Source organism: Protopterus annectens, chromosome 6.part0 (assembly GCF_019279795.1).
Source record: "Protopterus annectens isolate FY-2018-M chromosome 6.part0, PAN1.0, whole genome shotgun sequence".
NCBI classification, from domain to species: domain Eukaryota; kingdom Metazoa; phylum Chordata; order Ceratodontiformes; family Protopteridae; genus Protopterus; species Protopterus annectens.
In genome coordinates, this window is record NC_056737.1 from 1,810,586,562 (window position 1) to 1,810,613,092 (window position 26,531).

Below are 26,531 nucleotides of genomic sequence, written 5' to 3' on the forward strand. Positions count from 1 at the left end.
GCTGTGGCAAGGGCCAGGGTTAGGATGAATGTCTCCAGATAAGGCTAGGACATTGTAGGTGATAAGTTTTGGTCTGTAAGGTTTGTATAGTAGGTATTTGTTAGGGTTTAGCAGAAGTTTCAGAGAGAGAGTTTTAGTTGAGGTATAGAATAGTTTGGGATGAAAAAGATGCAATAGGTTGGGTGGAATAAGGGAGGGGGATATGGAGTGAAAGTGAGGGAGTTCGAGAGGTTGTAGTTGGGGATTAGGGATAGTTTGAGTAGGAGGGAGGAATGGGGGAGCATTATGGGAGTAAGAAGTAGCAAGATGCAGAGGTAGAGAAGGGAGCTAGGGAGTTGAATAGTTAAGGGGAGTTGGTAGGGCATGTTAGGATAGGGTAGGGTACTGTACAGCGAAGAGAATAATAATGTGGAATGCTAGTTGAGAAGGGAAGGTCTAGAAGTGAATGGAGAGAGTTAGATATTGTAGGCAAGGATAATGGAAGAATGAGTGTATAGGGGTATAGGAACATTGTAGTGAGAGGAGTAGTAGTGGGAGGGGAAAGAGAGGTGGAGTGTTCTCTGATTAGAGAATAGGGGGAGGGGTAATTGGAAGAGGACTGTGATTGGATAGTAGGTTTGGTAGGAGAGTTTGTTAGGTATAAATGTAGATGGGCTGGGGGTGGGTGGGAATTGGGGGCAGGGTAGGGGAGCTGAGTGAGACCGTAGGGCGAACGGAGCGGGTTCAGACAGGTAAGTGAGCCAGTCAGCCAAAAACTAACAATAAGCAGTTGATTACTGAGTTCCTTAGTTGAGACAGGGTAGGTCAAGGGGGATAGGTAATATTGGTCGTGAAGGTAAGTAGTAGCAAAGCAAAGTAAGCATTGAGTAGCAGGTAGAGATAGGGCAGAAAGACAGTTCACAAGCCTAGGACAGAAACATTAAAAAGCTATGGAGATCAGGGAAGAATGGAAGAGTTACATACTGTCCTAGTTTAGAATGCCATCTAGTGGTCAGTTAGAGTAATAACAACAGAGGCAAGTGAGTAGAGAGATATCAGGGTTAGGGAAGGCTCTTAAGGAATAGTTTCAGGAGACAGCACACAAGTGATAAAGGATCTAAATGCTAGGGGATAGAGAGGGGAGAGAATGGCTGCTGGGTATCCTGGCTAAGGTAGCATATAGTACGTTCATTAGATATTAAGCAAGTATTTAAATAATACCACTTTTAACACATACTTTCTTGCCTCCTAGTGAACAGGGTTCATTAAGCAGGATGGCAAGTCTTTATGCTATAGTAGACTTGAATGGATTTGGTCTGCAGGGAGTCCTTTCACCAGGTAGGTATGTTCAAGGTTTAATGTAGGATAGAAGGTTCAAACCTAGGAACAGTGGGAACAAGGGGAAAAAATAGTGAAGGGGTAAGAAAGAGATATTCAGAATAGGGTAGTGCAGACAAGTATGCAGGTCAGACAAGTTAACAGGTAGTAAATACAGTAGTGGTAGTACTCAGTAGATTTGAGTTCATACAAACAGTTGAAAAATATTCATAGCAACATGTATAGATACAAAGCAAAGCATACCGACATCTATTCAAGCAGACATTAGAAAACATTCTACTACTAATGAGCTGCACCAGAAAAGAGACATGTATGTCCAGTGGGTTGTTCCATTGTGTTAGCAAATGCATTATACATTTATCTTTTGAATTCCTTCACCATTCACTTAGACTGTAATTAGTACTTCACTATATTATAGTTGATTATGAATCCCAACATGTCTCTTGTTTAATAGGTTGACAATTGCATTTTCCCTAAATGTCAGTTTCAAGGGAAGAGAAGTTCACTGTTTCTCATGTCAAGTCTGTTTTTAATGTGTGTTTTTTGTTTAGAAAATAGCTGTCAGTGTCATTTCCATAAAATCTGAAATAAACATTTTAAATGAAATCCAAATCTCAATGATAACTGTAAAAGTAAAATAGAAATTAATATGTACACTGACAGGTTTGACCAGTGTTTGTGGTAAATGGGGGGGACAGAATGCCAAGTAATGATATATTAGCATGGCTGGTGGGGTGCCTGATTCATATTACCCTACATGAGACCCCATTGATTTGCCATTCAAGTAGGCCAGAAATATACTGAGTGATGTCAGAGGGGATAGCCATTCTTGATGACAAAGAAGTCCTAGGGAGGTCAAAAATGAGATGTAGGTGTCCTGTAAACAGATAAGCCCCCCCCAAAAAAACTCCACGTTATATGCAGCAATATTTCTGATTTTTGTATGACTTGAGGTTGTTGAACAAAACCTGCTGCAGCATTTATATCGTCCATGATTGTTTTGCTTTAATTGCACTAAAGAAGGAATTAATTCATTAATGGCTTGGACATAGTATAAACATGTTACACCTAAGTAATATATTTTGTAATACCTTCTTTACAGGTTCCAGCAACTATAAAGGGGTTGACTTTTTCAGGTCATATAGTCTGCACAGTTTGGAGTGATGATCAGTACCATCTGATCTTCAGCATCCATTATATAGTTATTGTTGCATTACTGTGATACAGTCTTTGCTACAAGATGGGATTGTAAAAGATTTCTGCATTTAGTTAAAAACTGTTATTCTGGCAGCTGGAGCAGAGGACAAAAGCACTGATTCATTAATGAGTTACTTCTTGTGCCAAGGGTTCAAGATTTGAATCTTTCCACCTTCATTTATATACTGTGTGACACTGAGCAAATCAGGTCTATATTAGAACATCGAATATTTAACAGTTTGAATCACTAAAGGTCGACCTTTAGTGATCGAACTGTTAAAACATTGAATGTTCAGAAAAAAAATAAAAAATAAAAAAAACTAAACAGTGTAGGCAGGGGGCAAGCCCCCCTGCACCCCCCACACCCCCTGCTACTTAAATATACCAACTCCGAGACTGCAATACATTGAAGTAAATGGAAATCTCCCCTTACAGAGATTTCCGCTTACTTGTTCGATGTTCTGCAGTTTCACTATTCCTGAGTCAACAATGTCAGATTCGACATTGTCGGCTTTTGAGAATGTAATATAGACCCGAGCAAATCATTTAGCCAAATAGTGCTTTAAAGCAACTGGGAATTTGGGATAGATTCTTTATTGGTCTTCAGAACTGCATGCCTAGTAGCTATGAGCCTGCTGTCATTGTTTGACAGCCGTTCTCTGTTCAGAAAATTTTATGGCAATTTCACCAGCATATCATTTTTTAAAATGTAACATAGGTAATTTATTCTTCAAGGGCACAGGCACTACATTAATAGATGAAGTAAAGAAATACAAAGTTGATTGCCAGCAACAACCGCTGCATAAGTAATAGTTCTCTTTAATATGAAATTATTCATGTGCCTTTTACTTCTACAGAGATTGTGCATACTGGATAAACATGTTTTATCAGGTAGTTAACATTTCTTATACCCTCAAATACTCTTCTATTTAAACTATGCTACACATCGCTGAATCTTATGGTATGATGTTAATGATCTTTATATATTTTCATGTAGTTCATCCAAAGCTAATGCTAAAGTATGTGTAATTCATTTTTTCATAACAATAATGTGTGTACACAGTCAACAAAGTGACTGTAACTACTGAGAGGGTCTCTGCAGATGAAAGCACCGTATCCTCTTAACATCTGGTCATTTTTAAACAGTCTTTAATATGGCTTTGCAGGACTGATGTGCATGTGAGTAAATTAAATTGGAATATTTTGGCTACTGTTTGTGTGAAACAAATTTGAAATATGTGAACTTGATCAATATTATCATTAATCTTTTTTGACAAAAACATCTGAGAAGGTTGCAATCAACAGTGTATCTATAACTGCTGGGTTTGGCAGATGTGTTTGGATAAAATGACTGACCCTGCTGAGCTGATAAAGCTAAAGTAATTTTCACAAAAACAGTATGCAGTCCAGTAAAGTAAATTGGAGCACTTTACTGTGGCTGTTTTTAGGATCATAGGAGCACAGAAGTTTACTAGGCTAATGACCCTAGGACCCTTACAAGCCTAGCCAAGTACAACCTCTGTTCCCAAGAATATCAAGGTATTAAGCATAGCTAAATCAACCGCTACTGCCCATGTCCAAGAGGCACACAGGTGAAACTCCCAGGGTGAATTTGTGGTTTCCCATCCAATCATCTAAATTATGATTAAATAGGGTCTGCGAGGGGCTCTGCTTCACCTGAACTGGAAGTTTGTTCCAGAGGAGAGGTAACCTCTGTGAGATATATCTGTCTCTCCAGCAAGTCCTATTGATGTCACATACTAGATTGACTTCTCCAGAGTGAGTGCATCTTATACCATTTGATTTACAAATGTGCAGCATTTCCATTAGAGCAGGATCTAAGATTGCTTTATATGCAAGGCAGAGGTCACCTCTGAGTATAGTGACAGTAATTTCAGTCTGTCAACATATGACATATGCTGAAGACCCTGAATCTTCTTTGTAAGAAACCTTTGAGGTCTTTCCAGTTGCTGCAAGTGCCTGGTAAGTTACATACCAAAAACAGCATTGTACTCTATTATTGGCCTGATGAGTGAGGAGTACAGGGGAGGTCTAACCTCTTTTGTTCTGGATGCAGTGCCCTTACTTATGAGGTGGGTGACACAGAAAGCGTTGCTTACTACTGTGAAGACATGGTTGTCAAAGGAAAGGTTACTGTCAACCTGCGTGTCCAAATCTCTCACCACTGATTGCATGCTTAAGGTGTTATTAATGTGGTAATCTAAGGGGATGTCACCCTTGCTGAAGGGGATATCTTGAGCAATTCAATTAGATCCAAGTATGCAGTGTGGGTATCCTGGTTCAGGGAGGGGGTCCTATAACTGGCAATAACTTGGAGAGGAGTCGGTCTTAACTACAGTCAGTTGGACCTGGATTAGTTCAAGGTAATCATTTTGTTTAACCAGTCTAGAGGTGTATTTATCTTTGATGAATATTGATTCTCCACCTCCTTTAGTTCTTACACTTTCAGTTTGTGGTCTGAATGTGTAGAAGGCATTATAATCTGGTATGGTTGGGGTACTTTCCGCAGCCTTAAACCAAGTCTCTGTGACTGCACAGATGTCAGCATCTTGTAATGTGAGGGCTGCTTCCAGTGAATGCACTTTTAGGTTTAGACTCCTAGCATTTAGTAGCATAACCTTGAGGTTTCTTTTTGAAGATATTTTTACATCAGGAATTTTGTTGTGACATTGCCTAAAAAAGGTGCTATGAGGGAGGCAAGAGCCTTAGCCAGTAACTGAAATCCCAGAAGTGACAGATGAAGACCATCTCTGCCAAAACAGTGTGGTCTGTCTACCATGTCATGCCAGGCTGACAGGTACTGGATCCCCTTAGAATGACATCAGAAACTAAGCCAATTGTTTAAGTCAATCTTTTGTTTATATTGTGGTACCATCTTATATGAAGGTATTATGCTGCTCAAGACTAGGGACATACCTGCCTGAGACACATATTCAGAGCTCAGTTATGTTTCTCTTCATATAGCCCAGTCACAGTCAATAAAGTGACCATAATTGTTGAGTATGGATATTAGTAGATTATAATGACAACAGTTTAAGTGGTCTTTTATGACTGAAATGTTTTGAAATACATACTTTTGTCATTACTGGTTCATACATTTTTTTTCACTGGTCACTGGAAATGATGTTCAAAACTACAAATGTAAAATGCACACTAAAAAGTGTTGCACTGTTAAGCAAGAAATATAATTTAAAACAACCAGAAAGTTTAATTAAGGAACACATGTATATATGCATGGCCCTAAAATATGTGCACAGGGGACCAAGGTACACTTAATATGCCACTAATCAGATGCATTTTCAATGAATGTGAGCTTCAAGGAAAGAGAAGTTTACTGTTGCTCATGCTGTCTGTTTTCCATATGAAAAGATCATCAGTGTTTGTGTTACTAAATTTAATCCAAACCTCTGTAATCATTGTGAAAGTATAGAAGAAAATAGTATGCATGCTGACAGGTTTGAAAAGTGTTTATGGTAAATAAGGAGAGGCAGCCAATTAATGGGACACACAGAGTGTCCCTATTAATTTTATCCAATAAATAGGGAGGAAACAGGAGTGCAGGACAATGAGAAAAGTGAAGTGCAAGCAGAGGAACACACACATGCAAGGACACAAGGGGGGAATCAAAGGTAAGGGGTAGGGAAGAAAGGTATTTTTTAGGACAGGTGGTCTTTTTTATTTTTATTTTTTAAGGAGGGTAGAGAGGGGAGGAATAAGAGGAAGAGGCAAAGAAAAATTGTGTAGAGTTGGTAACAGAGGCAAACAAATACACACACAAGACATAGAGAAGGACCAACAGGAGGGGTGCAGATACAGATAGGCAGCAGGATGACATTTAGTGATGGAGAAGATTACACCACAAACAGGGAAGGAAAGTGAAACACAAGGAAGGCGAACATTATGATGGAAGATAGGATGGGGTGCAGGCTCCCTTTCACACTGCACAGGGCAGCATCTAGCCAGAAATCAGTCCCCTCTTAGACTGCCTTGTTTTTTGGGTCCTGCCTATGCTGGCATGTTGAGCAGTGCAACCCTGCTGCAAGTCACTCGGGGACATTTTCCAGGTGCCCAATGTGGGCATCAAGTTACTAGTCCACTAGTACTGTTATCACCTCCTTCAAGTCTTGCCAGGTAAACTACTAGGACATACTGGCCGTGTCCTTATAAGGTATGACAGTATCCTCCTGCTGAGGCACCACTGGAAGTCATAAAGCCACCTTCTAGGTCAACCCCCCACTAGCACCTCATGGATTGACAAACCTGGAGGCAGATGGAGAATCAGCAGGAGTAGGCAGGGCAGTACGATGGAGTGGTGACCACTGCCACCTTACAAACAAATAAGTGGATAAAAATAAAACAACAAACATCAAATAGATATTATAAAGCAGAGATATCAAGAAAGAGAGAGAGACACACAAGAAACAAAATCACATTACTGTCAGGTCCATGTTTGACTATCAGGCATACAAGTAGCTGTAGAACTACAAAATATTTGATAGGTGTGCAGTGGTAGTACAGAGGATCTGATCAGGCATACTACAGAATGGCATTCAGTTACAGAAAGTGGACCTAAAGGAGCAATATGATCATGGATATTATCCTTAGTGCTAATAAATATCTGGGAGAACAATGCAGGTAGTGTGATGGGAGACAATAGTGCCTATGGAAAGTGTGGAGGAACACCTCTGCTGCTTTATTTTGTGATAGAGACAAAGAAGAGATTAGCAGACATGGCCACCTCTTTTAGAATTTGCATGGTAACATGCTGACCAAGGCAATGTGAAGCTGCAAATGCAGCCAATATAGTGGCATTAACATGGGCATCTGTCAGCATATGGCAGACAAGTACTTTGATATGTCAGGCAGTAGTACAATACAGAGTAAGTAGTCATAAAGATAGCATGCCATGGGCATTGTGTGGGACAATGCACAACAAATATGGGGAAATGTGATATTGCTCTCTCTATATGACTGACAGGGCTATAGCAGTGCACACAGTATGTTAGGGGACCAAATCCATAGGTGTGTGGCAGGCACAGCAGTTGGCAAGCTGTTACAGACTTCTGATCCCCTCCCTGAATAATATGGTCATTGTTAATATGTCATGTTGGTGAGTGGTTGCTTTTCCCTTCATGGGCAATGCAGATGTGTTCAGAGGTATGTATTGCTGTAGACATTGGGTATTACAAGTATGCAGAACATGACTGAAATTACAGGAATCTTCTTCTGTGGTAGCTGTATAAGGCTATGCTATTACAGTTGTGTGCAGTTATACACTTACTCTGGTCCTGCCTTTGGTAAGACATTCCATATCTCTTGAAAAATGAGCCAGTTTTCTTGAATCTGCTCAGGATCTGAAAATCATTGCAGAAAAAGAAAATTCAAATGAAGCAAATGTTCTACATTAAATAATGCATATGTTATGTGTCTTTACTGTACAATTCAGCAGCCCTCTCTCTGACTTCACTGGTGCAGTAGGTCAAGGTGTTAACTCTTAAGGTTACTGTGGTGGTTCCTGCATTGGTCACCAGAGATGGTGATGCCAGTTGCAGCAATTACCACCCTGGCAAAGCTGTGTTAGACATCCATGTCATTCTGGGGGCCCTCATCATAGATCCCCAGCAGGCACCCCCAGTGGTCTATGTATATGAAGTACAGACATATTTTTAATTCTTTTGAGCAACGTCTGGGAGTCCTGCCATCCTCAGTCCTTCAGAAACCATTGCCAGTTCACAGGTCACAGTCCAGAGGAGAATGGTTGCTCATTTGCATTAATGCATGTTGTTGCTGTCAGTACATGACACTCAACAGCAGGCACTGAGTTAGCGAGACATGGTGCACTGACACTATATATTAGTGTATATATACATAGTGTGTCAGGATGGTGTTTGGGTGTGAAAAGCATAATGATGAGAGTGTGTGTAGTTCTGAGCACATAGTTGTGGTTCCATTGTTGTTCCTTTGTGCCTCTATGGGCCACAGGATAATATTATCTATATTCATGTGCCCACTGGGGTTAGTAACCCACTCATATATGCACAATGCACTTTCCAGCTACCCCTGTAGGTGCACGATCGAGGATGAACCTCACAATGTAGTCTTGTGCAGGTATGCAGTATGTTAAAAGTGTTATTCAAAACCTGAAATTGGCATAACTGGTACATTATCATCCTCAAAAGTGTGAGATGAATTCAGTTGTAGCCATTGCAGTACCATCATGCTATTGATTTGATATACTGTTTCAATAAGGACTACACTGCAATGCAGAAGATTCTTTCGGAATATTTCAAAACACTACAGGAGAGGTAAGTGTACAGGGCATATTTCATGCAAATGTTGGGGACCTGATCTGGGACATCATCTGTATTTCTACTGTTGATTTTAGAGTAAAAGGTTTGTGGGGGTGGGGGTTTTAGTTGATAACAACTGTCTACTAAGGGGTGGGTATGTACACAGGAGGGATTGCTAATATGGTATGGAGTGTACTGCCACTGTACTTTTTATTTGTCTCAGCATAATTTTTTCAGATTTTCAGGAGGTAAGGCACACAGAACTTGTGAATAGGCCATGGCCTAGGGGGGTTTACACTGTTGCCTAGCATTTGTTTAGATGTGTATTGTGTGGGTGTAATTGAATGGCAACATTTTTCTCTGTGTCAAATATAACTGTGACAGAGAAACAGGTAGGTTTCTGAAAAGGAGTGTTTCTCTGTTGTTGGATGGATATTTGTAGAGGGAATTTTTATTTCAAAATATCTATCCTACTTTGTGGTTGTTTGAGGAGTGCCTTTTTAAACTGTGTCTACAAGATGTGTGAGTGAAAATGATGATACATTTCAGAATGTGTCTTTGTTGTAATTTTGCCTGCTTGTTGATGGGGGGACTCCTTTCATCAATGCTCACCTATGTAGGTCTTTCTGAGGGTATGTCATGCCTGACTAAGCATCTTTGGTGTTGCCTGTTGGGGATAGGGGAAACTTTTTCCACATTTGTTCTTGGGTGTATGTTTTAGATGGGTTGTAATAAACCCCATGGAGTGTGGAGCAATATATCTACATTATGTTATTCTAGACCAGGATTTGGGGGTCCATACTGTCATGTACATTACCACTCAACCTGAGGACCATCACGGGGGGGGGGTGTTATTGCCATGTTCTTTACAGATGAGGGACTAGGCCTGGTGGGACCTTGTTGCGCATGTCTGCACTGTCAGTGTAAGTACAATGTAGGGCTACTGCCATGAGCTATCATGTCTACCATAAGGGAACATGCTTTACAGAGGAGCAGAGAACCATGGGTGGAGGTTCACTGAGTCACCACTAAGCAGCATGGAGGAGTATCTGTCATCACTTTCTGGAGGCATGTAGCAACTCCCTCATACCAAGTAGAGCACTTTATCAGTGGATGACACCCCAGGTGTGTATTGGTTTACATCTATATCATTGACTACAATCTGCTTGAGTTAGAACTGCAGCAGTACTGAACAGAGTTATATTGTTACAACAAGTATGTCAGTATCAGTCTGTACAAGTTACATAGCCTATACACTTTGCAAGTCACTCTGTTTTATAGCTGTAGTCTCACTATGATTTGGGTATGTGGAAGGTAGCACTGATACACTTGAGTGTTTGTCTGTTTTCACATGTGCTTTACCACTGTGAATGTTGGTATGCCTAATGTTTGGGAACTGTCTCTGCCCAATGATGATGGCTGCCGCAGTCTGTGGTCTCTGTGCTACTTGGTACTTTCAGGTACTGGTAATGTTGCGCACATATCATCTCCACCTTCCATAGACATTGTTCCATTGCCTGTACAGCCTACCCCTCAGTCCCAGAACACCATGTTAAGACAAGAGTTATCCAACACATAAGTAGCAACTTCCTTGAGTATGAAGAGGTAATTAGGGGACAGCCTACCAGTGGCTACCAGTGCAATGGTTCCCATCCCAAACCTGAGTTGAGTGCTCAAAAGCCACATAGTGAATGTGCATGGCCATCATACAGATGCATGTTGATTCTAAAACAGCCATTGTAGAGCTGACTGGTGTGATGTGTAGTCTGGGTGATGACCTTGCCCATTTATACAACATTTTTAAAGACACCATTGGATGTCCTTATCCAAAAGGTGCCCAAATACAGTCACACATTGTGAGAGGTACTCAAATGCAGCCACACATCATGGGCCTCACCATTATTGTGGTCAGTCCTCTTCCACTTCTGGTGAGGAAACTCAGCGTGGTAGGGTCAAAGGATGGCCTAGATCCCATTGCACCAACATCTCCACACCTACTACTAGTATTATGAGGGCACTAGAGGATACAGGAGGTGCAGATGTGGTCAGGATGCACATGCTGAAACTATACATAGTGCATGCAACTGTTCACTCTCATGGAGTGTTTCATCCTGTGTATTAGTTGCAGTGGACTGGGGCATGCAAGGTCAATGCAAATACCTCCTGAAGGTGCCCAGAACCTATCCCGGAGACTAATGCACCATGCAGTGTCTTCTTTAAGTGCTGCATCCATGTATACACCCATTCATCACCTCACAACCAACCACCTCTCCCAAGGTGCACCATGGCAGAAAAAACACACCCTCACCAAACAGTCTTCTCAATTTACTGCATTCATCAGGCCATGACAGACACACTCACCTACATCAGTAGCATGCCAACAATCCCCATTTCTAACACCTGTTGCTATGGCCTTCCACACCTGTACATATGATGACAATTATGCACTGCCCACAATACTGTATTATCAAGGTAACCTATGTTTGATGAACAGTGTGACCAGTCCATGCATGGTAAAGCATAGCCTGGTATTAGTATTGTATGCACCAGTGTTAATCTTTGTTATGAGTAATCTGGCTCATTGATGTGAACCAGATGATGCCATTTAGCTAGTGCTATAGTGCCCACCTCTACCTTGCATAGTCATCCCCTGCAACTTGGTCCTGTACTGGTTCCTCAACAAGCACAACCTCTGCTGCTGCTGCTTTCTCTGGTGCATCCTCTTCCAAGATGACAGTCCTCTGCTGAAATTGTGTAACAACATGCTGTGTAACATTACACATGCAACAAATATTTTGCTACACGTTTCTGAATTGTACTGCAGGGTGCCACATGAGATGTATAAACAGTGGAAACAAGCTATCATCAATCCAAATATGAGTTTGCCAATATTTTTGGCCTATGACAAGGTGCCGTTATATGCATTCTGTGCCATGCTGTGTGAGTTTCTTATCAACACAAACCACTGATATAGGCTGGATGTGTGCCAGATATGGGAATCATGGGCACTGCTTAGATGTCACACTGACACAATGTATATTATACAATAATGGCTCATTGCTATTCAAAAATGAGCACGCTGATTGGACAGCCCAACTAGCCTGCCCATTGTAAAATGAGGATATAACAACAGAAAAAAAATCCAGTTGCTAAAGTTCTATTGAGTGGCCAGACTTTTCTATTTGCATATGCTATGGAGGACACATTAAAATATGAGAAAAATCAGGTGCATTCTGCAAAACTAAAACAGAAACATACCCGATTCATATTTTTCTGCTGTCCTACTAAATGTCTGTTTTTGAAAAATGGAGATGCTGTTTCTCCATTGCTTCTTCTGCACTGATGTACTAAACAACTGTGGGAATGTTCATGTGCAGTATATCAGTATAGCAAAGGCAACGGGGAAGAAGACAGAAGTGCCCTTTTACAAATGCATTATTTAGGAAAGGTGAGCAATTTCTTTCTTAAATAATGTAATTGTATAATAGCAATAATCCATGACTGTTTGTGGGTTTATTAGGATTTATCCACGATTGGCTTTGTTTAATCACTTGAGCTTCGCCGTCATGATCAAACCACATCAGCTGTGAGTAAATCCTAATATATCCATGCACACTTATGGATTATTGTTAATTATACTATGTGCATTACAGACCACCTGAGATTTGATGGAGTGGAATCCCTCACTGATGATATACTTTTGTCCCTATACTCAAGTGAGGCCTTGCTGGCAATGTGGATGCAGTCAATGGTTCACAGTATCGCAGGGAAACAAACTATATCATAAAATGCACACATGGCCAAAAGGATCGGTGTATTACAGGTATCTAGAAATTAAATCTCTGATAACAAAATGGTTAAAAGTATATACTTTGCTTTTTGATTCTCTGTGGGATGCATTATAAAAGAAAACAGAATGTATTTATTGTCATTAACCATGTGGGGAGGGCTAATTGAAAAGGATCCTTTTCAGCCACCGATGACTCAGACCATTACAACAAAAGGAAGCTAAATGTGTACTATAAAACATTTTTCAGTATTTGCGTTACCTAATCAACACAAGTTGAGTGATTAAATTAAACATTTCCAAAAGCAAAATAGCTGCCAAAACTACACAAGTATTAATTTTAAAGCACACAAAAGAAGCTGAAGTAGTCTTATCAGCATTTCTGGTTAGCACAGCTGTTAAGAGAGTATATGTCTAAGTAGAATTAAACAGTATTATAACCTCAGTGTTAAATTATAGTAATGTTAAAAGAAAAAAAATATTATGGAAAGCTTGTATGTGGGGGGTGGGGGATATATTTGCAAAGCATGCGCGGGCATGTGTGTGCACTTTTGTGTTTGTGTGTTTTGTATGCATGAGCATATGTACGTGTGTGTGTATCAAAATAAGCATTGTGTGTTAAGCATTGTGAATGTTTTTTCTGAATGCATATTAATGCATCTGTAAACCAAAGTGTGTGTGGCTTTAACATTATCGTAGATTGTCTTCTAATCTAGAAGAATTAGGAAATCATTCCTGTACCAGCAAACTTGACATGATTCAGTGCACACTACTTAGCACAAAGCTACAGGAATATTCAGATACACACAAGTATGATTTGTAACAAAATAATATTCCTCCTTGGAATGTGTGTGTGTGTGTGTGTGTGTGTGTGTGTGTGTGTGTGTGTGTGTGTGTGTGTGTGTGTGTGTATCATGTCACTGTTTTGAGTACCTGACTGTCAAATGTTATGAATCTGACTTTCAGGCACTGAAATACTTGTTAGTTAATTGGGGTACAGTACTTATCCAAATGGACCATTTTCAGGTTCAAACTGACAACCAAAAAATAAGCAGATACTACTTATCAACATCAATAAAGGGTAAATAACCTAGAAGATCATGAGTGGATCAATGGTCATAACCTGCCTAGTATCTGTTCAAGACATGGATGCCAAGAAATTCACCTTGAAAGCGAAGCTGAAGAGATGAATCGTGGCATCCATGTAGAGAATGTATACTTAAAGGTGACCCAAACATAATTCTTTGTAGTGTATGGAGCTTTATCTGCTCCATGTACTAATAGGTACAGTAAAAAAGAAAAAAAAAAAGCTAATTGTTTTGCCAACTTTCAAAGTCATAAAGCACTTAGTGAATGCTGTCAGAAAGGCAGTGTGGCTCAGTCCCATATGCTTACACTCACCTTGCTATGTCTTTCAAATGTTCAGATTTTTGTTGAATGTCCAAATTTTTGGCTCTTATGTATAGTCTGTTTCTTATTAAATAGTTGGTTTTCAGACAGTTCACTGAGGACTGAAGTCACTAAATAATGACAAATATTTGAGTTTAAGACTTCATATCCTTCAAAAAATGCAGTTGAACACACATCCTGTTATTCTATGTTCTAAGTTTACAAGAAGAAATCAGGGTTCATTACCAGTACAGACAGCAGGCAGAAACAAATATGTTTTTTATTCTACTGTCGTCAATGGCTGGCAGTACTGGCAGATGTAAATGCCTAGTGAGAGACCCCACCTTAACAAGTTAAGCAGGGTGTGCTTAATATTTAAGATTGGATCTCGCTCTCTAGTAGCGCTTAAGATTTGTCAAGAGCTACTGTACAGTGAGACACAATCTTACAAAGTATTAAGCATCCCATGCTTAATATTTGTTAGGATGGGGTCTTGCTCTATAGTAGCGCTTAACTGATTTGCCGTTTTCCAAATATTGGAGCATAATCACCATACTCCATGCAATACATTATTTTAATAATATAGTTTTAGTTGAGAATAATACTAAGATTCAATTCAATCAAATAAATGTTACATATTAATAGTAAATAAACGGACATATTTTATATACATATATATATATATATATATATATATATATATATATATATATAAAATATTTACAAACGTTGTCATAAAGAATACAAAGGAAAAGATTAGGTATTGAGAAGATTGGAGAATAGTTGGGTAAGGAAAGAAGGTTATTAAAGGATAATTATATGCAGTTGGAGTATTTAGAAAGAAAAAAGATGGGAGAAGAGTTACTGAAGTTCGGTTGAAGGAGGAAGAGAATTTGTACCATAGGAATATGTGAGATTTTATATAAGAATGTAAAAGGATTGGGCTGTGAGGGCTATTCGGACATGTTAGATCAATATGTTAGATTTTAAAATAGGTGGAGTAGTGTACATTTGTAGTCTGGTTTGTGATTAGATGATGGTGTGCTTTAAGTAACATTTGCATTGTGCCTACTTGAAATGGTGTTTCTTTTAATACACAACATTTTGCAGAGAATGTATAGATTTTATGTGTGTAAGGAAGGATTTTAATATTTTTAGAACTAGAACTGAGAGTGGTCAGTATATTTAAGTTTAATTTTGAGTGTACAGAGGTTTGGGATCTTCTTTGAATTGGATGTCAAAATCTATAGGGGGGGGGGGTTACTCAGTCTTCCTCCAAGGTAGAGAAAGAATCAAAAATGTAATGAGTTTAAATGTCAAGGATGCCATAAGGAGTGTTTTCCTTTGAGGGATAGGTTGCAATTTGCTTGTAAGACTGTCACAATGGTGTTCTCTTTGGTGAGAAACATATAAATCTGCATAAATTATCCGATGTAGTCTGGAGTAATGTGAGATTCCTTTTTTGAAGCTAAAGTAATAAAAAGCAGTCCACATTAAAACTTGGGAAGAACAACTCCTTTTCCTATGGTTGTTCTCCAAAGTGGTAGGGTGGGAATGGGAAGTGAAATATCTTTTTGTTAGGCCAGAAAAGGAGTTTGTTAACTTGTTTATTTGAGCGTAGAGGTAAAAGCTGACTGAAGACTCTAACCAGGTACTCAGATATCTATATAGTCGAAATGTTTCTCTAGGTTCATTCTTGTGGACAGTGTTCCAGATTATTGTGATTTTGACTAGATTACAGATATACCAAAAAACATTGTGTTTTTTTTTAGTTTTAAGTATTAGGTTATGTTGAACTAGTGAGTAAGAGAGAATGGCAAGAAGTAATGAAATGTGATGTATCAAAATTAATGATGCTATTTTAGGAACAGCATCAGCTTGTGCAGTTACATACTTCACCATGGTTGTTTGACCACGGAGTTAGTATGCATAAGAAGGGAGGTTGGGAGTCAGGGAGTGGTGGATCCCCTGCAAAAAAATGCTTTCTTTGGGATCAGATTGTAGACTTGTCCATTGAGGTGTTTTATGCTGTGCAAATCATTTGTTTATCTGCATGTATTATTTAGATCATTCTATTTGTATGAAGTATGATGGGCATTTTGTTTCACAGGGCATTCACTCCTGTGAATTTGATGCCCTAACTTTCATCAGTGTGGTCTTCAATTTAAAAGTATAGCTCCTGTGTGTGTGTACTGGTGGGTAAAATAAATAAATAAATAAATAAATAAATAAACAGGCCAGTTTGAATGTTCTCTTCCTGCATGCTACAGGTTTGTGTGTTCTGGGAACTGCAAACTTCCTAACTGCAAAAGAGTATATTGTTACAAAGGAATTCTAGCCACTCTGTGTGCCTGTCTGGAACAGGTGTGCCTCAATTTGAGACAAGGTTGTGGTGAAAACTTGCATACCATTGTATTCCCTTCCCACCAAAACCACATGTTCACAGCACATCTTATTCCTATGAGTCAACAAATATGGCCCAAATTTACTGGCAGTCCCCTGTTATTATTTCCCAGAACTGTAAAACCCAGCATGTGGGCCATAGCTGACCTTCTGCTGTCAAATTCACAAAATTCGTACAGGAGGGGAAGGGGCATGTTGGTTTCTTTTGTTATATGTGTAAGAAGTAACACTTCAGAGTGACTTTATAAGGCTGGAATTTGTCTTGCTTTAATTATATGTATATATTTTTAATTAATGTTATATTACTAAATGTGGGTATCAAATTAACATCTTAACACAAAATTGGTACCAGAGTAACTTACGTGTGTGGCCAGAGAGGTTTGTGTGTGTGTGTGTGTGTGTGTGTGTGTGTGTGTGTGTGTGTGTGTGTGTGTGTGTGTGTGTGTGTGTGTGTGTGTGTAGGGGGTGTTTAAGTGTGTGTGTACTAGCTAATAAAAAACTACCTCTTTCCTTTTGTTTTGTACTGTTGTACCTCAGTGATTTCAGCACTGAAACAGTTCTTCAGTATAGTTCATTATAGCCATACCTGTTGTTTCACACTCAGATTTGTAGATGAGACCTGATACTTTCAGTATAGTATCTACAACTCTAACATTTTATTGCATTTGCCATAACATACCTGCTGCTTGGTGAAGTGCCCACCAGAAGGGTTTTGGAAAATGAGCCAGTGTTTTACCAGTTTGGTCACACATATAAGTTATCCTAGTGTGCGGATAAAGATATGATTAATTGTGTTTTAATGCAGTTAGTTTTTCACTAGTTGGTTGGCTATGCTTTATGATATCAAGGATATTTGAGTTAAACTCAGTATGTATGTTTCAACTTTTAGCATGCATTACATACCATGACTGCTGTATCGATCAGAAAAAGAACATCCTGAGGGTTTTTAACCTGGAAGGACAACAGTTAAAACTACTCTTCTACTGCATTTGTATAAGCCTGTTGTTAAAATGTTTTCTTTGCACTGTAGTAATTAATTCAAGTGAGATAATAGATTTTCTTCCTATTATTGCAGTGTTTAGACAAGTAATGAAAACTATTAGGTGTGTATATTATTCTATATATGCCGTGAAACTTTCAATGTCAACAATCTGTTAACTTTCCACTTCCCTCTTCCTGTCTTACGGACATGCAGTTTTACTACGATCCTAATCTAACACTGATCTACAACACAATAAGAAATGACAGCAGCATAATCACATAATGAAATAATAAAATGAGAAGTTAAAGTAAAGTGAACAACTGCTAGCTATATAAATGGCATGTGCTGATGAAAAATCATAACATAACGGACTTTTGAATATGTACCTTTGTCATAATGAATCACATATTTTAATCACAAGCTAAGTAGCCAAGGTAGGCTCCAAGGCAAATGTTAATCATTCACTTCCTTATTCCTCAGTGGTTAGGCTGCAACATGAAAGCAGCTGCATGACCTTGACAGTTTTATGACACAGAAGGAGCCAGATGACCCAGCTTCGAATCCTGATCCAAGCACAGCAGACAAACCCAAGATGACTAGTGGATTCTGTGAACAGTAGAAAGTGGGAAATAGATCAGGGAAACTTGTCTGCCAAATAGTGCTCAAGCTGAAGACAGAGGATTAAACTGAGGCTCAGAAACACATATGGTGCTGGCTGGGTCCTGTATTCTGGATGTTTCTCATTCATTCAAGTTGCTGAAAGGTGAGTTAAACTAATAAGAAAAAATGCCCAGTCCATTCAATAGTGATAAAAACACAATGTTTGTGGGTCAGTGTATAATTTCTCAGTCTGAGGACAATTAAGGTCTAAACTTCAATCTGGAGGACTCTTGGGGGTTGAACCAGATCCTCCTCAGGCCATTGGCAAACAGAGTGACCCTGGGCATAGGTGTTATATGATGCGGGGGGGAGGCATGAGAAAATAAAGGCCCTCTAAATCTAGATGAATAGGAGAGGGTTTGATTGCCCACATACACAATGAGGTAAAAGGCAGGGTGAAAAAAAAAATCAGGTCATATTTGCTGCCTGAGCTGCCAAGTGCTCTGGATTATGCAGAATGTGCCGCATTTAAGACACAGAACTCACAAAGTTCCGCTGTTCTGCATTAAGAATGTTGGTTCTACTTTGCACATTCTGATTGGCTCATAAACCGTGAAAATAGCTAATCAGAATGTGCAAAGCTGAACCAGCACTCTTAATGCGGAACAGCTCCCAGCAATACGACATCACAGAGGCACAAAAACCATCACCCGCTCCAGCCTCTTCTCCAGTTGTTGCATTCCAGACAGTTTGCATGGAATAGCAATCAGCATGCTGAAGTTTCCAAGTAAGATAGCTGCAGGATGTCGCAGTCAAGCTCATGGTCTGCAGCTGCAAGAAATTTACCTTTGGTCTGCATTATTGGAACTTTAACTGTCTGCTTGTCATTCAGGTGGAAAACTTCGGACGAGTGTCTGGGCAATTGGTCTTAGGGAAAGTTGGGAGAATCTTTTAGATAATGACTTAGAAGTGATTTTTCATTGTTCCTTATTTACATTTCAAAAGAATGCAAGAATTTGCTCAAAGTACTGAAATGGATATTGAAATGCAAATGCTGAAAATATGTCATCTCTTGGTTTAATGTCTCCAAGTGTTTTGGGTTTCTAATACTATTACAGGAATGGACTCAATTTTTAAGTCTATGTTGCTTCATGAAATTACTATTAATTCAATGTTTGATGTTAGCCAAAAAGCTATTATCAGCATCCACAATGTGCTCAGGTGGTCAGATGAGAAGAAAAAACATTTCACTTTACATCCAGGTGTATTATACATTATGTGAAGACATTCATGCTTCACTAGGTTTGTTACTTAAATCCATCAAAATAATAGTATAAAAATTGGTTATGTAACACAATACTAGAGCAGAATAAATCTAGAAGGCCTGTTAAGATGCCTAGATGGTGGAAAGTGTACTCACTTGTTATGATATTTACAACTGCTAGACATAATCATACAAGCAGGGTATCAGAGAGGGTAAGAAAGGAGTTTGGCAGTAGCCCTCTTGGAACACAGGAGAAACAGGATTACAGAGTATAATGGTTGGCTACAGCAGTAAACAAGGGACATGGGACAGTAGGAGGATGGGAGATTAACTGACAGAGACACCATCCCTGTGAAGGGACATTCACCATCTTTGCAGAGATGGTACAGATTCACTTAATGCAGGATTTGGAAAGGTAATTCTCAGTGATTGCACCTTTAAAATAAGGTGGAAAGGGGAGGGAGAGTAATGATACCAGATGTGCAGGATAGGTGAATGCACAGTAAACAGAAGGTGGAAAGAAATGTAGACAGTTTAGGAATTAACAGTATGAGATGGAGTATGGCTGGGTACCCTTACTCTGCAATAAAAGGAGTTTGGGTAGGAAGATGGAGGAGCTGCAAACAATGATGCAGGATGGGCTGTGGGCATTGATGGTATCATGGAAAGAAGGGCCAATGACAAGAGAGAGTGGGACATGGAGGTGCTGGAAATAAACTATTCAGAAAGTCAGAAAAGGAGAGACAGGTGATGTAGAAGTTTGTAAATGGAGGCTATCAGACAAGAACCAGAAAGGAAGGAAGAGCACTAGACAAGGAATAGTGCAAGGATACCGGTAGTGTTAGAAGCTAGGTTAAATACCATGACAGTGAAGATGGAAGAAACTGGGAAGATCTCATGGAATGACACAGTGTGTCACCAATCAGATACAAAAAGAGAGCGGGATGAGAGACTGGAGAACAGAATAAATGAGTGGAGTATAAAGAGGAAGGTAACACTCATGAGGGATCTAAATCTGCTATGCGCAGCCTGGAAGATTCTGAACTTCAGTGTAGACAGAAAGCAGAATTGTTTGAGGACTTGAACCATGAGAAGGTTTGCTATCTGCTGTTAGTGTATAACAGAAAATCTTAATTATTGCAGGTGGTGATATGGAAATCCAAGATAAGGTACTGTTAATCAAAGGATTTTGCTTGAAAAAACATTTCAGCTTGGCACTGGGGAAATGGTGCGTTTTCATGCAGTGTGAAAATACGGTGTTCCACATTTTGGCTGTTTGTCACACATTGTTAGGGTCTGTGTTCCTCATTGACCTCTTAAGAGGTTGAGACTTATGTTTGCTGTTCAGAGCGTTATGTATATCCAACAGTATTTCTGACATATCAGTTATACAACAAATGATCATAAATTCAGTTGCAGTCCACAGGAAATCTGATGCTATAATTTATTCTCTATTCCTTCTTATTTCACTTATAATATGCATACACATATGTTATAAAGAGACAATGGACCATAAGAAAAGAATCCAGTTCAGCCCCAGGTTTCTAAGTTATAGTGTTTATTCTAAAAGTTCCCTGCTAACAGATGCATTCCTTTAAATATAAGGCAGAGCTATTCTTAAAGGAAAGCAGGTACACCTGACAAAAATGATGTAGAAAAGCCCTTTATTTATTCTTATTGGTTTAACAGGGTCTAGCATAAGTGCTTGTGTACCACTAACTCGTAACACACTTTTCTGCTGCTACTCGCTCTTGTTGGGTAGTGCTCTAATTCACACCAGCCAACTTCTGTGTACTACCACTAACCTGACTTTCCTTCCCTGAACCCTAACATTGGAACTCTCTCCCACCAAGGTAAGTGTTCGTTGTGTTTTTTGTTTTTATTTTACATGGTCAGCTTTCCAAAAGTTGATCATATGGTCTCAGCCATATGAAAGTTGACTTTGTGGAAAGTCGACCATGTAAAGTAGATCCATATATATATATATATATATATATATATATATATATATATATATATATATATATATATATATATATATATATATATATATATATATATATATGTATATATATATATATATACGGATTAACTTCAGAAGCTCGAAATACTGAAATATCGAGTTTCAGTATCTCGAGCCCAAGAAGTCAAATCCACAGAACAGCGAAAGTTCAGAAGCGCGAAATTCAAAACCTAGAATACCAGAGGTTTTTAATTTTGCGCTTCTGAACTTTCGCTGTTGTTATGTATTCAGGTAAGTGTGTGTGTGTGTGTGTGTGTGTGTGTGTGTGTGTGTGTGTGTGTGTGTGTGTGTGTGTGTGTGTTAAGGGTTTTGGGTAGGGGCTGTGGTGTGTGTCAGTGTGTTTTGTTGCTGTGATGTGTGTGTGTGTGAGGAGAATGTAGCTTGTGTGATGGTGTTTTGTGTGTGCTTGTATGTAGTGCAACCTCGGATAGAGAATATTTAAGTAGGGAAGGTGCAGGGGGGCTTGCCTTTGCTTTCATGTAGTAGAGAGGTTGTGTGTGTGTGTGTGTGTGTGTGTGTGTGTGTGTGTGTGTGTGTGTGTGTGTGTGTGTGTGTGTGTGTGTGTGTGTGCAGTATTACCGCAAAATTCAAAGTGTGCGAAATTTTGAATTTTGCGGTTTTGAGTTTTCTCGGTTTTGTGGATTCGACTTCTTAAGCTCGAGATACTGAAATTCAATATTTTAGTATTTCAAGCTTCTGAAGTGAATCCATAGATATATATATATATATATATATATATATATATATATATATATATATATACACACACATGAAAAAAAGGTAAATCATCAGCAAAAAATAAATAAATAAAACAAATATGACTATTAACTTACAAAAATGACTTTAATTTGTGCTCTTGTCCAATATCATAAATCCGTCATCAAATACAGCAATCTTTTTAGTGAAAGTATAATGAGTTGTTGTATTATGAATATTTCTTTATTCTTTTCCTGCATTGTTAGGTTCCTGCAACAGAACTGTATCTTTCCATCACTATAAAAATTCCAAACCCTCAATTCCCTAAGCATTTGCAGGGTGTCAAAGTTGTGAGCTTTGCTTTGTGTCGTGAGGGACTGTAATTTGGCACTTCAATAAACTAACGAAGGTAAATGACATCTGCTGCTAAATTTGTAACAGTGCCTAACTGCTTTCACTATGACTCAGAGTTACAACTTGGAGAGGAAATAATTTGCTGAACAAAACTGGTAAGGAGTTCAATGTGGGAAAAAATAAATAAGTAATAATTATTTTTTTACAGGGGCAAGGCACCCCCCCGCCCATGTAGAGACAACCTTCATACTCCCAAAACATATAAATATCAACTCCATGATCACACCAACGCAAAGAATGAATTACTACTGGTGCACACTTAAAAACCACACTGGCAGTAATTTCCTATGGAAAACAGCAATGAAGGAGTTCAGCACTGGCAAACTGAACTTGACCAGATGCAAACTGGTACGTTTATGTAATGCAGCAGTATGACCCGTCTCTATTCTTCACATAACGATTTCTTGAACAGATAGCTTCTTGAAAAAAAATAGCTTCACTCTGTTTATAATCCTTTAACGACAACAGTCAGACACTCTCATTAAGTAAAAATCATACACAATGACCCACTCTAAAACCTCCAGAATTTCCACTGTCCAGCCTGTCAAGCAAGTGGAAGCAAATTTTTTATGAAACCGTGTCATGCTTGAATAAGGAAAGATACTTGTGGCAAGGAAACAAACGCCAACTTCATGCTTCTTAAGACAGAAGCGGCGAACTTCATGACACCCATGCAGATGGGCAATATAGTTCATAGGTTCATAGGTTCATAGGTAGGTACTAGGCTATCAGCCCAGGGCCTAGGTAAGCCTAGCCAACAAGGTTCCCTGGCTTACGCCACCCAGGAAAGTTAATTTCCTGTGCCCCTGTCGAGCAGAGCCACAGAAGTGATCCCCGAGGTGTATTTCCTATTTCCCATCCACTCATCAAGATTTTTTCTTGAAGAGTGCTAATGAGGAACCTTGCTTGACATAGATGGTTAGCTTGTTCCAGAGAATAGGAAGTCTCTGGGACAGGAATCTATACCTCCAGCATGTCCTGTTTATTGTGGTGACAAGGTTTAGGTCCCTAGAGCATGTAGCTCGGAGGGATTGGGATTTCTTTAGGTGTAGCATGTCCAACAGCTCTGGGTTTAACATAGCTTTATATGTTAGGCAGTGATCTCCTCAAAGTAGGCGATATGCTACAGAGTAAAGCTGGAGTATTTTGAGATGGTCAGTGTAGGGCATCTGGCCAGTAATCCTCTTTGTGAGGTACTTCTGTGGCCTTTCCAACTGCTGCAGATGTCTTGTGAGCTACATTCCAAAAGGGGCATTGTACTCTATAATGGGTCTAATGAGTGCCATGTAGAGGGGATCAATGACCTCTTTTTTCCTGGATGAGAGCCCTTTTGTGATGAGGTGTGCCACATAGAAGGATTTCCTGACTACTGTGGCGATGTGATTATCAAAGGAGAGACTACTGTCCACCTGGGTCCCAAGGTCTCTTATCACACATTCGGCATTAAGTAGACTGCTGTTTATGTGATAGTTCATGGGTACAAAGTTGTTACCAAAGGGGAAGACAATCCACTTTTTGGCACTGAGCTTGAGGCCATGCCTCTGACACCAGGCATCTGTCTCAGTGAGGCCCTTCTGTAGGATGTCCACATTGTTTGTGGATTTGACTATGGCTCCTAGTTTGCAGTCATCTGTGAACTTCATTAGCCAGAGCCCTTCTGTGTTAGCCTGTACTTCAGAGACGTAGATACCAAACAGGTGAGGTCCCAGGACGGAACCCTGTGGTACTCCACTCGTCACTGATTTGACGTCTGCAACTTTTACAGTGTGGGTTCTGTCAGTAAGCCAGTTGGCAACCCATCTTGTGACATAGGGATTTATACCTAGTTTAGTGAGTTTAGCTATAATTCCAGAATGGGGGACGGTGTTGAAAGCCTTGGCGAGGTCAAGATAAGCTGTGTGAACTACCTTACACTCGTCTACAGCTTTGGTGACTGCCTCAAAGAAGTCGATCAGGTTCAGAAGGCATGATCTGCCTTTGACAAACCCGAACTGGGTGGGGTCCAGAGTTTGGAGGTTACCAATGTCTTTGTTTATGAGATCCATGATGATACGTTCCATGGCCTTGCAGACTAGGCTCATCAGCCTAATAGGGCAATAGTTCCCAGGATCAGTGGTGGATCCCCCTTTGTGGAGTGGGGTAACTGTTGCTGTGTGCCATTGATGTTGTCCGGTCCCATGGATGCTGTGTTTTTAGCTTTAGAGAGCGCAGCTTTTACCTGCATAGATCTGATTACAGGGACTTTGCATTCTTCCTGTATAGATATGAGCCCTTTAGGGGGTGAGAGGGGGGGTAAAGTTAGCACTTAACCTATCTGCCAGGATGTTGGGAATATCAGTTGGTTCTGTAATTTTCATGCCATTGTGCTGTAACTCAGAGTAGATCTGGATGTTGCCATTGAGGTTCTTGACATAGCTATAGAATGCTTTGTAGTTGCCCTTAGAATCAGTGGTGATTTTATTTTCATAGCTAGCTTTGGAGGATTTTATAAGGGATCTCAACTTCTTACTGAGGATGACCAGGAAGCTCCTCCACTCATGGGATTTTACTCTCTTTTGCAACAGTTTCTTCCTTCTGTTGTAGAGTTTGTTTATGGCAGGGGACCACCAGATTGGCTTCCTTTTTTTGGAGGATAGCGTCTTGGTTCTGTTTGGCATAGCACAATCCATGCACTCGTGTAAGTGCTTATAGAGTGCATTTGTGTAGGTTCAGCAGTCGTAACTGTATTGTCCATCTTTAGGGGTGTCATGAAGTTCACCACTTCTGTCTTAAGAAGCATGAAGTTGGCTTTGGAGAAACTTTTTACCGTGGTTTCCTTAATGGTGGGTGGGGGTGGGATGCGGATATCTAGGGTGATTAGCTTATGGTTGGAGCTGACCAACGAGGAGTTGACTTCAGGTGTGGAACACCGGTCACTCATGTTGGTAATGACTAGGTCTAGGATATTGTTGCCCCTGGTGGGGGTGTGGATAAGTTGATCCAGGGCATTGGAATTTATGAATTCCAGAAAGCGTTGAACGAAGGAGTTGGTACATGAGTAGTTTTTCCAGTTAATGGTGGAGTAGTTGAAATCACCCATTATTAGGGTGTTTGGTTGAACCCTAATATTTTCCAGTATATCAAGAAAAGAGGAGTGGGAATCCTGGGGCATGGTGGGGGATCTGTAGCAAGCTACAATTTAGATTGCAGTTTTGCCCAGAGTTAGTTGCACTTGGATAACCTCGGATGCATTATGCTGCACAACTAGCCTGCAGGTGTGGATATCCTTAATTAATATGGACACACCTCCGCCTTTGGTGTTCTGGTCTCAGGTTATATGGCCAAAAAGTGTGGTATGAGTTATAGCCTGGTAATGCATGGGTGGTCTCTAGAGCCTTGAACCAGATCTCAGTCACTGCACAGATATCAATGTTCTCCATTTTAAGGAGTGCCTCGATTGAGTGCATTTTGAGATTTAGACTTCTAGCATTGAGTAGCATTACCTCCAGTTTTTGCTTGCCTGTTCCTGTTACAGTGGTGAATTTGTCATTTGAACCTTGCCTAAAAAAGGCATTATAGGGGCGGCAAGAGCCTTAGCCAGTATCTGGAATCCCAGGGGTGACAAGTGTAGGTTATCTCTGGCAAAGCATCGAGGTCTGTCAACCATGTCATCCCAGGAAGACAGATACTGGATACCCTTTGAATGACACCAGAAGCTTAGCCAATTGTTGAAGTCAAGGTGATGGCAGGATGCTACTCAGGGCTGGGTTCATACCTGCCTGGGCTACAAGATCGGAGAGCTTTTCCATGTCTCTTTTCATGTAGTCCAGTGAAGTACATCTCAGGTCATTCACACCAACATGGACAATGACAGAGTCATATTTGTACTTGTTGTGGAGTGATCTGAGTGCATGGGTTATGTGGCGGATCCGGGCACCCAACAGGCAGCTGACAGTAACCTTCTCCTTGTTTAGCCTGGTGAGTGGGACATCAGTGTGCCTGACTATAGTGTGTTGGGTACATCAGTTTGCCTTATGGGCTGTGGTTTATTGGCACAGTGAGTCTGTGGGCTATGTGTCATTTGGGTTGTGTTGGGGGGGAGGAGGTTGCTTGCATTTCTGCTTTGGAGGTCTTGTTGCTTGAGCAGATTATTACTGAGAGCCTCTGCA